Raw genomic sequence first — 14,340 nt, 5'->3', positions numbered from 1 at the left:
GGGATGAAGAAGTCTGGAAGAATCACTGTGGTGAATAGGATAGTGTGTTGATTAGGCAGTCGTAAAATGATTGATTGCCTTGTAGCAGTGAGGACAATGTAAGATAAATTTGTAGTGGACCCAGCCATTTTTCTCCACTTTTGTTAAGTGACTTACCCAGGGTCACACAGCTATTATGTGTGTCTGAGGCCAGATTTGAACTTAGGTCCTTCTGACTCCAGGGCCAGTGCTCTATCCACTGTGCCACTTAGCTGCCCTACTTTTCCATGTATTTTTAAATGTTTCACTACTACTTTTCTTTATTTTCTGCCTTTTGGGCACTGTAATCACTTCCTGACAATTTAAAATCTTCTTAAATCTTCCTTTACCCTGCTGAAATAATAAAAGCTCTCTTGTAACAAATATAGTCAAAGCAAAATAAATTCATTTATTGACCATGTCTAAAAATGTATGTCTTATTGGTATCTCTAGTTTATTGCATCTCTTTGAAGAGACATACAACATCTTTCATCATCAGTGTTCTGGAGTCATGATTGGCTATAGTTTTAAAGTGTTTCAAAGAGGTTTTCCATTATATTACTGAGGTCATTGTATAAAATGCTCTCCTCTTTCTGCTCACTTCACTCTGCATCAGTTCATATAAATCTCAAGTTTCTCTGAATCTGTTCCTCTCATAATTTATATTTTTAATGAACTTTTAAAAATTATCAAGCACTTCTTATTTTCTCCTTCCCAAATTACTCCCCTCACTGGAAAAGAAAAACAAAACCTTGTAATAGATGATCATAGTCAAACAAAACAAACTCCCACACCGATCAAGTCAAAGATGTGTCTCATCTTATGCTTTAGTCCATTATCTCTATCAGGAGGGGAGTAGCATGTTTCATCATTGATCCTCTGGAATTATTATTGATCATTGTATTAATCAGAGTCAAGTCTTTCAAATTTATTCATTTTTATGTTGTAGATGTTATTGTATAAATTACTGACTTGATTCTGTTCACTCTGCATCAGTCCCAGGATTCTCTGAAATCATCTCTTTCTTCATTTCCTACAACACATTAGTGTTCCATTATGTTTATATACCATAAATTTATTGGCCATTCTCTAATTGATGGGCAACCCCTTAGTTTCCAGTTATTAATGACAACAAAAAAAATACCACTATAAGTTTTTGCAGTATAGCTCCCTTTGCTCTATTGTTGACCTCTGGGGTATATGCCTATTAATGGTATTTCTGGGTCTGAGTATGCTCAGTTTACTGATTTGGGGAATATAGTCTCAAATTTCTTCCCAGAATGTTTGAACCATTTCACAGTTCCACCAACTGAGCATTACAAACTGTCTTCCATAGACCCTCTAATACTTGCCATTTTCATTTTTGTCAATCTGATCAGTTAGACAGAATCTCAAGCATTTTCATATTTGAATTTTTTTATTATTAGTGATTTGGAGTATTTTTCATATGATTGTTGATAGCTTGCCTTTCTTCTTTTGAGATCTGTCTTTCAATATTTTTTGAAATTTGTGTGACATTGGGTAATCATTTAATCACTCTGGGTCTCAGTTTCTTAAAGTTGGATTAGATTAACTCATAGATTTCTTCTAGTGCTAAATATGTAATGATCCTATACTTCTTTAATCATGTCCTTCCTGGAATTATAATTCCAGGAGGTTTTCATTACATCAAGGCTAAATTTACCTTTTTTTGCTACTTCCATACAGTGTTCCTGGTTCTTCCCACTGGACCCATACAAAATAAGTTTAAACCTTTCTACACATGACAACCTTCAGATATTTAAAAACAGCTGTTATATCTACACCTCCCCCAAGACTTCTCTTCTCTGTGCTAAATATCCCCAGTTCCTTCAAATAATCCTTATATGAGAGAGACTCATGACCCTTTGCCATCCTGGTTGCATTTTTCATTACATTTTCCAGTTTACCAATGGTATTCTTGAACTGTGGTATCCAGAACTTAATATAACACTTTGAAAGAGATCACATGAGGGCAGAGTACAGTGTCACTACTTTATTCCCAGACATTATACCCCTCAATACAGACCAATAATGCATTAAAAAAAGTTGGAACTGCATCTGCTGTTTTCCTGTCTCACTGTATGTCAACATCTGACAGCTCTTTTTTGTGTCTAAGGGTAGGATTATAAAGGCCATATATCTTGAATCATTCAGGGCAACTAGGCTATCTCTTACTATCTCCTTATTTATTTTGTGATTTGGGGATCAATTATTGTTAATCATTTTTGTGCTATAATTCCCAGTGCAATGGCCATTCTTCCTGACCAATAAAATAGAACCAAAATAAGAATTAAGCAGTTCTGATTTGTTATCATACAAGCATCCAACCCCAATCAGGACGTCCATTCAATTGCATGCATTGAGTAGAGCATGGATAAGACATGCTAGTACACCCTGGGGCATAACATTTCCATTGGCAATTTACTTTCAAGGAATTTTCCTTTGGGGAAGGGCCAGCAGGAGTGCTCCCCCACCAGCATATATGATCCATGCTCTAGCCAGATCTACAGTCTTTTCCCTTTTTTTATTTCTCCTTTTTCTTTGAATATAGCCTAACAAACAAATGTTTTAGCTTTCCTAATCTTCTCCCGCTAACATTAGCTCTTTTTCAAGCTTAGCAATTCTGGCTATTTTTATGGAGTTGTGCCAGGCTCTTATATTTATCCTATCACCTTGACTTGCTTCCATCTTCTGTTCATTCCTTTTAAAAATTCAACTTGGTTAGATGAGTTCCTTGTGCATCCACACTGGCATCTTGAAAAGAATGCCATTTTCCCTCCTTATTGGAATTTTTTCCTTTGTGTCTTCAAATTATATTTTTGGGCTGACTTCTCCAACTTAACTTTCCTCTGAACCCTTTGAAATCTGCTTTCCCAAAATCTAGGTTACATGTCAGACTACTCCTCGATTCCTTTCCTTAATTTTAGGAGAAAGTAGTCACTTCTCTCCAGAATTCTGATTATTTTCATCCCAATCATTACTTCCTTACCATTACTGAAAATCATATCCAGAATAAGATTTTCCTTGATGTTTTCTTCACTTCTTGAAGGATGAAATTATCACCATGGGAAATCTAACCTCATCTATTTCTTCTATTTAACTGACTCATAACATATTCCAGTGAAGAAAACCATTCCTGTTTCTCTCTCCATTGACCATATTTACTTCATCATACTTTCCTGTCCCCTATAGACAGCCCAATACAAACTGCATAAGTACAGAGATATTTTGGAACAAAGAAAGTTTGGAAGCAGAGTAATGTTGGAAATTCCTGGTTCCTGGTTTTCCCCAGTGAGTATATTTTCTTAATATACAATGGTAACTTCCCTCCCCAGCTAGTTTCTTTTAAATAAATTATATTCCAGTTTTGAGCTTCATAAAGTCTTAGTGACCTATGAAGTCAAACACACTTCTTTGTGTTAGGACATCTACTCTCTCTGTCTTGTTGCCTAAACTTTGGACATTTATGAATAGCTATTTGAAGTTAGGTACTTTACTACAGATTGTCTTGGATTTTGTCTCTTGTGAACTAGGTGTCTCTGTGGTATGAGACACTTAAAGTAGTAAGTGGATTAATTGATTGACTAGCAGCATATAGAGTACAATATAAAAATCTTCCACTAGTGGATAATCAAGTATATACTGTATAATTGACTTACAAAGATTGTTTGTCCTTCAGTCTGAAGACTACTTTGAAGGAGCAAGCAACTGCAGAACCTACAGTATAAAAAATGGAGGAGTCATTGTTTTCTTAATGATAATGGTTAGCATTTCTGCAGCACTTTAAAGTCTTCAAAGTGTTTTACATGTAACTTTTTTAGGTAGTTGCTATTTATTATCCCCATTTTATAGATGAGGAAATTGAGGCAGAGGTTAAATGACTTTTCCAGAGTCACACAACTAGTGTCTGAGATCAGATTCAAACTCAGGTCTTCCTTGCTCCAGGCCCATTGCTTTATTCACTCTTTCAGTTCTCATTATTCTTCCTAGAAATGAAGAAAAGAGTAACCAGAGGCCAGAATTTGATGTAAGAAAGAAATCAGTAGGGTACTGAACTTACTGGAGATAGGGCTTATTGGAAATTTCTAGTAATTATGGACAAAATCACTGTCATTTTGTCCAGATCTACAACTTCTCTTACTTCCCCACACAATTACATTTTTTTTTGTCTATGGACCCTGCCTAAACCAGGAACTGGGTTGGTCCATACCCTCAACTAACCTTTTCTTAGATAATGGAAATCTGGCAACCTTTTTAACCTGCTTACTGCTAGCTCTGTCTAATTAATATTTTCCTTTTCCATTCTGCCTTCATCTGATGCTAAATTCAAGCAGCTATACCTTTAAAATTTCTCTGTCCACTACTTATTTCTCATGTCAGCTCAGAATTGACTTATGTGGTCTGGCTAAAATTCATTTAGGAGCTCTGTATCCCTAGATTAAATGTCATGAATTGGGATTTTGACTTTAAAGTCATCCTCAGAAACCTTAAAGTACATAGAACTGAGGGTATCTCTCAAAGGAATAGGCTATAGATTGAAACTCTACTATGTATCAGAATGGGTCAAAAGAGACCGGCAACTCTTAATTTTAGAGAAGGATGCTAACCTAACCCTAGACATCTCTTCATTCCTGTCCTCCAAAGTCATTAAGTCATCTGAGGGGAACTAGAAAGACTTAGGCCAAATCATACACACTAGATTGGAAGTAGGATGGGACTGAAAAAAGAGACAGTGTTAGCTAAACTTCTACCTAGGTTTCCTTCTCTTGCTCAGGAAAGAAATCCAGGAAAATGAATCTGCTGTGCAGATGGTTTGGCCCTAACTCCTCTGAAAATCTTTCTGGTGGGTGAACTAAAAGCAAAAGGAGATGCTAGTGCGAGAAAGTCAAGGCATATTTGAATGGAGGGAAGATATGTGCGTGCAAAATCACCCAGGACAAGGTTTCACGTTTGTCCAGTTCCCAAAAACAGCGTGGAGAGTCTTTTCTGGCATGGATGAAAAAAGGAGGGGGAGTTTGGGGTTGACCATGGAGATACTCAGAAGTGGAGATTGAGGGCTGGCATATACAGGGTGCGTTCTTTACGTTGTGCGTTACTGCCTCAGCTGAAGCAAACTGGGGAGCCTAGGAAGAGACTGGGTGGTGATGGGGGCGGTAAGAGAGAGGACATCACTTGGTGGAAGATGGGGATGAGAGAAGCTCCTGGGAGCCGACCAGGAAGATCCAGTCTTTCCTGGTTTTTTCCCTTAGGCTTAACTGAACACTCCCAGTTTCGGAGGTGCCTTCCTTACTCCTCGCCCTACCCATCACCTGCCTCAAAGCTTTTCCACTAGGCAGGTGCGGAGGTGCCTGCCTCTCGCAGCGTTGCACAGCACGTGCGCGCCACTCGTCACCTCCTCCTAGTCCTTGCACACCCTGGGACTGGCCGCTCCCTCTCCTCCGCCCCCTCTCCTACACGGTCTTCCCTTACCCTCCCTAACCCCGGGACCCCTCCCTCATTGGGCGGTGCGCGCGCTACACTCGCGTGGGTGCTGCGCGGGAGCTGCTGCTGCCACTGCTGCTTGCTCCTGCTTGCTCCTGCTCCTTCCCCTCCTCAGCAAAGCGAAAGATACAGGGAGGGAGAGAAAGGGAGGGAGCGAAAGGGAGGGAGCCAGGTGTCTTGGAGCTTTCCCGGGGCAAGCTGCGCTCGCTCCCGCGTTGTGCCTGGCTCTGGAGCTCCAGGTGCCGAAAATCCGCCTCAGCTTCCACCCAGGACCCCAGTCTCCTCGCCGCCCCAGCTCCGCGGGTTCCTTCTCCCGTTTCTCTGACCAACGAAGCTCAGGCTGCTGGGCACCTCTCCCGCTGCACACGAGTCGAGTCGCGTGGTAGGCTACAGAGCCGAGATCCGCTGCAGCCTCTGCCGCCGCCGCCTCCGCCTCTGCCTTCGCCTTCGCCTCCGCTTCCTGCGGCGGGCAAGGCTCTCCCAGTCCCTGAGAGGGGGTGCCTTCTCCGGACACTTTGAGGGGGTGGGGAATGCAGCTAAGGGATGGCAGTGCGTCTCCCCTCACCTGCCGTTGGGAACGCTGAGACCGTGAGTAACAGCAGCGCCCCCCGGCCAGCCGTTTCGGCTCCGGATTCCTATTTTATTGGTTATTATTATCTTTGGGGGTGAAAGAAGAGAAGGGAAAACATGGAACCTGGGGTAGGAGATGCACCGAGGGATGGGGGTGAGTGGAGGATGAAGAATTGGAAGAGAAGGAGAAGGGAGAGGAAGACGAAAAGGGACAACCGGGGATTTGGAAAGGGAGACGGGAAGACGGGGAGACGAAGGGACCGGGGGTGGGGATAGGACGCTGAGCACAAGGGATATAAATGGGGGTGGGCATTGCATCCAGGGACGCGAATGCAGGAAGTGATGGGGGGAGGCGGGGGAGGGAATTGAGGGACAAGAGAGGCTAGAAGGATTTGCAGAGGTCTAAGGGCTGGAGAGCTGGGAGATAGCAGGGACAGATGATAGGTGCTGAAGGGGAGGGCATCGCAGATTCGGGAGGACAGCGCCCTGAAGGGTTAGGGGGTCACACTGGCTCCTGCCTCTCGAGGTCGTAGGTTGACGAGGATGATGGCTTGGTGGCAGGGAAGGAGAGGAGCAGGTTTTGTGAATGGAGAACGAGCAGTTGGCGGGAGGTGCTATCTCCCGGTCTGGTGGTGTTCCGCGCTAAGCTGGATCCTTCCTCTTCTTTTGCTCCATTCAGATGTCGGGGCAGTCCCGGACGCCGGGTGCCGAGGCAGCGGTGGCGGCTGCACAATACCCTGCGCACGGGGGAATTCCCTCTGAGGGATGGGGGGAGGGGGTGGGAAGGGGGGGGGGGGGTGGGGAGGCGAAAAAGAGAGATTAATTCTCCAGTAGAAGGGATTTGTCAGAGGGGAAACCAGCTTCTGGGGAATGGGTTAGGGGGAAGGACAGGGTCATCTTAAGTCAAAGCTTGAGACTTATTTTTAGAATGAACCTACTAAAACGGGACAGAGCCTACCTCTCGTTTCCTCAAGCTACGAAAGGAAGAAAATCCCTTGATGCTGCCATCTCTGGGAGATTTTTAATGGGGGGAGGGGAAACCCCTCTCAGAGGGCACGCACTAGGTGGGTGGGGAGAAGGGTTACCTGGAACTGGGATAGAACCAAAGAGAGTTAAGTGGGTGTTGTTGGGCTAGGTGGGTGGTGTTGATTGAATATTTGCTGGCAGCCAGCGATGCAGGCAGCGTTGGGCACCCACCAATTCCTAAAGAGAACAGCGGGATCCTAGAGTGCAAAGAGGGAGAGGGAGTGAGTCTGCGTGTGTTTGTGTCAGGGGATGTCTGTCTCTTGGGGAGGAGGGATTGGGGTATTCGTGGCGACAAACGTTCACATTTCCTTCGAGGGGCTCTTCTGGCACAAAGATATCCCGGAGTTTTGTGGATGCCGTTGGGGGCTCCTTAATTTTGCTCCTCGAAGATTTTAGCACCTTACTTCGGGGGAGGGGGTAGCCAACTAGACCCATTAGTCTAGGGAGATTTGGAGAAGCTTGAGGACAAGAGCTGAACTGTCGCTCCGACCACGTTTAAACTTTCTGCCCCAAAGACCCTTGGGAAGCGACTCTGCTTGGCCAGTCAGGTTCATTTTCAGTTTTTAAGGGAACCACGTTCCGCTGGCTTCCCCTACCTTGTTCTACTTGTTCGTTGATACTCTCCTACCTATTGACATTGGGAGGGTTTGGGAGAGCGCCGCGCAAAGCCGTTTTTTATTGTTTCTTCTGCAGCCACAGAAGAGCAGAGGTGCTGCTGTGCAGAATACCAATATTGCGGGGCTCGGAGCTCTGCAATGCTCGCTCGGGCTGGGGACGTTGGAGAAGTGGGGGCAGGATGCAGAGGTGGGGGCGGGGTATCTGAGGGTTCCACCAGCTCCAGATCCCGGGGCAATCATCTGTTTATTACTACTGTGCTACCTGAAGCCCGCAGTAAGCTCTTGGTTGTGAGTGATAAATTACTCAAGAAAATACTATTATAAAGAGTGTGTGGAATAGCCTTTCCTCAACCCCCAAATGAAAACTGCAGCAGAAGATGCCAGAGCCGTGGATCACACTACAGATAGCTTAGTGTGTACAGCAGGAGCACTGAGGTGGCTTAGGTCGAAGGATGTTTGGGAGAATGCATGCACTGGGGGTTGTGGGAACCCACACTTGAGGAAGGATTTAGGGGACAGAATGAGGAGTAGGGAAAGCCAGTTTATGTCTGGGTGAAACAAATCTTTCCCCTTCCCCCACCCTCCACGCATGACTGGCTGGCATTAGAAGATTCAGGTGTTTGCAAGAGAACAAGTACATTTATGATTGGGCTTTTGTTGGTTTTTTAAGAAAAGCTAGTACAAGAGTTCCAGAGCTTAGGTGAGAGGTCCTTAGCTGTAATGTCTGAGGTATAGCTGAACTGTGGCTTGGAGCAGAGTTCAGGGAAAGAGATAGGGGATTGTAATCCCTCCTTTAGTGTTCACTGAAAAGGCGCATGAAGGTGCGCTTCTGGGTTCTAATTTCCTGTTAGAAAAGCAGAGATCCAGAGGTTGGTGGGCCCACATACCCGCTCACACACACAGGTACTTTCGCACTGAAGACGCAGTATTTAATTAATTGAATGGTGCCATTTAATAAGTGTGTTTCAAATCTGAAACTTGCTTGGGCTTTTTGCTGCTCTGCTAAAAATAAATAAATAAAGTGAATAAACATTCCGGCCGAACCTGCTCATTAAGTTTACATTATGGATTCTTAACGGATGTCTTAATTAGGCTGTGTTGTTAACAGGCATATTACACTAATTAAAATCGGACCCTCCAGGTGAACGTAAATTGTAAAGGGAAAAACAGTGGCACTAAAAGCTCTGAATCATTATAGGGAAGACTGAGCGTGAGAATTGGGAAGGAAGATGGGCCCCCTTGCTTTGGCTGCCTGCTCCCATACTGTAACCAGTATAAGTTGACCAAGTTCAGGGATGTCTGTTTCATCTGGTTTGAGGTCCTGGGGCAACAGCTGGATAGGGTGGATGTCTTTGTTTTCTTTTTGACCTTAGCTCTGACACCTTTGTGTTCTTCACTCTTCCGGAATTTGCTGTAGGGCAGGGCTAATTCCTAACCAGGCAACCACAAGTCCAATGCTGTTTTCTTTGTAAGTATGTAGGAACACAGTATTTCTCTTGCTTCTGAGTTTAGCTGCAGGTTAAAGATTTCACCTAATTTAGTCTGTGACAGCGCAGTCAGGGAGATGTGGTTTAATTTTACTTGAAATCCCCCAATTCATCTTTGGAGGGGGCATAGCTGAAGTCGGGCTGTACTTAGGGCAGAAGGTAGGAGGTGAAATAGAGGCAAATTGCATACTATTGTTTCTTGTCCCCAACCTAAGCCCACCTCCCTCTCACCCCTATAAGAAAACATTCTAAACAGTTGAAATTGTGGTCATGAAGGGGAAAAGGTCATAATAAGGCATTGTTCAAATTTAGATGAGTGAAAAGAGAAAGAGGCTTCTTAGATCTATGTGCTGTGATTATATGTATGAGCCTCATAATTTTTTAAAAAATATACACAACCTCTTTTCTGAGTCATTGCCTAACACCAGCAATGCCCTCCAGTCCTCAAACTGAGCCTGGGCTATGACCTAGATTGCCCTAGGAAAGACAAGAATTTTGTTTACAGAAGTAGACACAGAGTATGTAAATGCCCTTCACTGGCTTCCCCTCATTCTCTTAGTTCTCTGGAACTTAGAGAGGCTTAGGATCATTCTGTCTCTCCCCCCCCCAACCCCACCCAGCAAGGAAGCAAAGGAGAAGCTGATCTTATCCCTTCTATATATTCAGGCAAGCAAGGCACTGGGAGATTGTTGCATGCATAGCTTTTTGGCCTATCTCTCAGTGTGAGCTGTCACCATGGTTGGTAGATTCGCATATCTACCATACAGATGAGTGACAGACACCAGGTATTGAGGAATAAAGATGTGCATCCAAGACTTGGTCATCACTCCTAGCCACTTAGATGTATAATGTTGTCTCTTGCCATTTGGTGTGGAGCAAATCATTCATATCAAGGACAGGAATGAAGGGCCTACATTTTTTTTCTCATGTAATCACACTATGACCGTTATGACCATTGAGGGCTTGAGATATACTGTCTTCCCCATCCTCAGAGTGGGATTCTCAAAGTTTGCGGGGAGTAAGATAACCCACTAGGTTGTTGTTCAGTCATGTCTAACTCTTTCTGACCATTCAATTAATTACTTTGTCTTCAGTTTGAAAGTACCTGTGTGTGTAAGTGGGTATGTGGGCCCACCAAGCTCTGGATCTCTGCTTTTCTAACAGGAAATTAGAGCCCAGAAGCATGCCTTCATGTGCCTTTTCAGTGAATACTTTAGGAGGGATTTCAGTCCCATGTGTCTTTCCCTGAACTCTGCTCCAAGATCAGGTAAGGTCTTGGCAAGGATACTGGAGTGGTTTGCCATTTCCTTTTCCAGATCATTTTACAGTGTCTGAAGCCACATTTGAACGGTGGAAGATAAGCATTCCTGACTTGAGGTCCCACACTCTAGCCACAGGGCTGCCTAGCTGTTGTTTTGTAGTCAGAGTGCATAGACTCAAGTTCTGTCTTCTTCATTTACTAGTTAAGTGATCTTGAGTAAATAACTTAAGAACCTCTAAGCCTCAGTTACCTTATCTGCTTTTTTTCTTCTTTTTTTGGAGGGCAATTGGGGTTAAGTAACTTGCCCAAGGTCACACAGCTAGTTTTTTTGTGTTAAGTGCCTGAGGTCCGATTCGAACTCAGGGCCTCAACTCCAGAGCTGGCATTTCACTCACTACGCCACCTAGCCGTCCCTGAGTTTCCTTATCTGTAAAGTAACATTCCTTCATAGGATTGTTGAGTGTCAAATGAGAACCTGTCTCAAGTCAAGTAAGTTTCTCTCAAGACAGTAAGTTGTACAAAAAGTATTCATGTGCATTGGTGGGGGGAATTTCTCTACCTAGACTGACAAAATCACAGATCCTGTCTCTACCGCTGTATAAATATAAGATGTTGTTGCTGAGGCTTTTGGTGATGGAAGACAAGTACAGGAAAGATGCTACATGGAAGAGATAGGAAACAGATTTAAAGCTCAGAGAGATGCCCCTGGTGTACCAAAGTACCCTGGTGATCCTGAGGGTTCGGTGGGGGAAATAAAAAATTGCAGTTTTTTTTTTAGGGCTTGGTTAAATTGGCAAAGTACTGTTGCCAGGGGGCAATACCATTCCTAATTCTGTATCCTAACTAGGCACAGCCTGTGTCTGCCCAGAAGGGAGGGGCAAGGAGAGCAAAGGGAATCTCCAAAGATCCATCGAAAGAGATGAGTTATACATAGTGTGGAGCAGCAGGGGCCAAAGCTAAATTGAAATGTCATCATTGTTTTTGTTTTCTATGGATGCAGTGTGGGGATTACCTTTCTCTCATATGTCTTCAGTTTTTGGTTGGTTGTCTTTCAGTGTTTATTTATTTCTTCGCTCCTGCTTGATACTCTGTTATGAAGACAAGTGGAACCTGACATAGAGCTGTGATTTGGTGAGGAATTTTTTATTTTTAAACATGTGAAGGGGAAAAGCCATATTGTAACTTTTTTTTCTACCTTGAAAACAAAGACTCATCCTAGAAACCTGGATTTCTCCAAATCCCTAAAGTACCTATTTTCTTTTCCACAAGACACTGGCTTGTAAACAAGATCCCATTTGTATCCAAATCTTTTTTATTAGGTTTAAGATTTCCCCCCTTTATTTTATATAATATTATACTCTTTTCAGAAGCTCATGAAACATTCATGCTGCCTAAATATTTGTGGCTCTGCCTCTGTGAAGTAGGATTCCTTCTGCTTTATCACTGTCTCCATTTTATTTATGTCTTGGTTTTCTATCCCTGGCTATACCTAACTCCAAGCTTTTTCTTGTCTTTCTATATGTATATATGCACACTATGTGTATATACACTATGTATATACACATATGCACATATCTTTATCGACTTGTTCTTTCTATTTTACTTTAAAATTGCTTTTTTCATAGGACATGATATATTTATTTTGGTCTGGATCTCTTAATTTCATCAGTGTAGGGTTTTTCTTATGGGGAAACTTCATCAATGTAAATGGACAACTCAACTTTAAGTCTTTGAGAATTTCTTGGGGGTTAGAGAGTCTGTAACTTGTTCATGGTAAATGTATGTCATTTTTCAGATAGTATCTCTTTTGAGATGAAGCAAGTATGTAGACAAATTGTCCATTTAATCTTCTATGATCCTTTTTATCTTTTGTTTGGCCCCAAACTCATCCTTTATCCATAAGTATAAAAAAGCATCATATTCCCTGTTTCTCTACTTTGTGATTTGTGAGTTTTTATATCTAGGTTAAGTATCTATTTGGAACTCACTGTAGCATATGGTGTGAGATGTTGGTCTAAACATAATTTCTGCCACATGGCTTTCCAGTTTTTCTAGAAGTTTCTGTCAAATAGTGAGACTTGGGTAGTTAGAGTTTTGGGGTTTATTGGACATGTGCCATGATATTTGTTTACTTCTGTGTACTTTATTTTGCACATATGTTCTTCTGATCAACTATTCTGTTTTTTTTAACCAGTTTCATATAGTTGCAGTGATTTATAGTTGGTAGTAGAGTTCTGATTGAAAATAATACTGCCAGGCCCCCTTCCTTCCAATGCTTTTTTTTCCTTTTTTCCCTATAAGAATCTTGAAAATTTGTTTCTCCAGATGAATTTTGTTGTTGTTGTTATTTTTAGTTCTATAAAATAACTAAATGTCCCATGATGTGTCATTGCATTGGTCTCATATCTATTGCATAGTACTACTGACATTAGTGTTGGGTTGGCTCTTTTTCCTGCTGCAGCTCCCAGGGCTCAAAGGAGGGAGTTCATGGTATGGCCCTGTTATAAAGAGTTAGGGGAATGGGTCTTTTCCCCTACTTCCTAATTACTGGAGTCTGGATTGACTACAACCCCTTGTATTGAGTGCTAGCTGATTTCCATTCCATTTTCAGAGGCTCGGCCAGTAGTCTCCTGTCATGACTCCTTTACAATATATTGTATATCATAGGATGATAACTTTAGACCTGGAAGAGCCCTTAAAGACCATCTATTCCAAGGTCTTCATTTTACAGATAAGACAACTGAGGCCCTAAGAAATTAAATTTACTTGCTTAAGACCACACAGGCATTAAATGGCAGAACCAGGAACAAACCCAGTTACTCTTGAATCTAAACCCAATGCCCCTTTCACTCAACTACTCTGTTTCCTGCATGTGTGTGAGTGTGTATATGTTGGTATTGTACCTGTGAATTAAGATCCTCATAAATCTTTGTTCTATTCCTATTTTCTAGGCCTAGGTTTTCCCTCTTCTCCCCCTCCATGACATCTCTCAGAGATGTCTTTCTCTAGTAACTCCTTCATTATTGTCTCGTTCACGAAGAGATGTCATTTCTTGTTGCCAAGGCAAACCCCTATGCTTGCATCTTTGGTCCCAAATCATCTTATCCCTTCTTCTCCAGAAGATTGCCTCCAATACCATCCTTAGCCTTTCACCAGTCTTTAGTCTTTACCTGACTATTGATATTGTTGTATGAAAACACATTCACATTTCCCCTGTCCCTAAAATATCCTCACTTGATCCTATCATCCCTGCTACCTATTCTCCTGTATTTTTCCCCTATTTCTCTGCTAAACAACTTCAGGAAGTCATCTAACCTTGATGTCCCCACTGCTATTCTCAGTAAACAGTCTGGCTTCCAAATTCATGCCTCAACTGCAACTGCTCTTTCAATATAATGACCTTTTCTGAATTCACATATTTCTTGACCTCTGTCTTTGACGCTGTCTTCTCTTGGATATTCTCTCCTCTTTAGATTTTTGGTGACACTTCTTTCTTCTAGTTCTCTTCTTATCTGCCTTGACTATATTTTATTCTCTTTTGCCAGATCTTCAAACAGGTTATACCCACTAACCATGGGTGTGTCCCAAGGCTCTCTTCTGGGATGCCTTCTCTCTACATATGTTCTGGCTTAGTGATCTCTTCTCAGAGCCCAAAGACCCAATAATATCCATGAAGATTATTCTCAAATCTTTTTATCCAGTCCTAATTTCTCTCCTGAGTTTCAGGCTCACTTCATAAGGGTGAACATCTGCAATTGGATGTCCCATGCACATTTCAAACTCAGTGCATCCAAAACAGAACACACTGTCTTTTCTCAATCCCTCCCCCTCTTCTCAGTTTTTCTATTACTGTCAAGGA

The 14,340-nt window shown here is 42.6% G+C and overlaps 1 protein-coding gene across 10 annotated transcripts in view; it reads left to right on the top strand.

Annotated features, from left to right (window-relative positions):
* Window positions 1-5,434: 5,434 nt before the first annotated feature.
* RBFOX3 (RNA binding fox-1 homolog 3) overlaps window positions 5,435-14,340 on the top strand; it is a 1,004,344-nt gene continuing 995,438 nt past the window's right edge. For 6 of the 10 annotated variants that reach the window (XM_069076075.1, XM_069076070.1, XM_069076073.1 and 3 more), the window contains exon 1: window positions 5,435-6,108. The gene's annotated coding sequence lies outside the window, so the exon portion shown is untranslated. The remainder of the gene's footprint in view (window positions 6,109-14,340) is intronic. The other 4 variants (XM_069076078.1, XM_069076072.1, XM_069076077.1 and 1 more) reach the window with 3 other exon arrangements.

The sequence above is a fragment of the Petaurus breviceps genome, unplaced genomic scaffold (genome assembly GCF_028583685.1).
Source record: "Petaurus breviceps papuanus isolate PSGF00001 unplaced genomic scaffold, PetGlider_PUasm1.0 90925, whole genome shotgun sequence".
NCBI lineage: Eukaryota > Metazoa > Chordata > Mammalia > Diprotodontia > Petauridae > Petaurus > Petaurus breviceps.
The sequence above is the reverse complement of the archived record's forward strand: the minus strand, read 5'-3'. Positions and strand labels throughout refer to the sequence as shown.